Genomic DNA, 466 nt, shown 5'->3' on the forward strand with positions numbered 1-466 from the left:
TTCCGATCTGGTAGGATGGTCATTTTCACAGTATTAATTCTTCCAATCCATGAGCATGGGAGGTCCTTTCATCTTCTGATGTCTTCCTTAATTTCTTTCTTTAAAGATTTAAAATTTTCATTGTAGAGCTCTTTAATGTATTTGGTCAGGTTTACTCCGAGATATTTTATTTATTTATTTATTTATTTTTTTGCAGCTATTGTGAAGGGGAGTGTTTCCTTGTGTTCTTTCTCTGATTGCTTCTTATTAGTATATAGAAAGGCTACAGACTTTTGTATGTTAAATTTGTAACCTGTCACTTTACTGAACGCGTTAATAATTTCTAGGAGTTTTCTGATGGCATTTTTGGTCTCTCTTAAATATATCATATAATCTGCAAGAAGGGATAATTTGAGCTCTTCTTTTCTAATTATTACTCCTTTAATTTCCTGCTCTTGTCTTATTGCTCTTGCAAGAGTTTCAAGTA

The sequence above is a fragment of the Nannospalax galili genome, unplaced genomic scaffold (assembly GCF_000622305.1).
Source record: "Nannospalax galili isolate Female #2095 unplaced genomic scaffold, S.galili_v1.0 scaffold702, whole genome shotgun sequence".
In the NCBI taxonomy this organism is placed as follows: Eukaryota; Metazoa; Chordata; class Mammalia; order Rodentia; family Spalacidae; genus Nannospalax; species Nannospalax galili.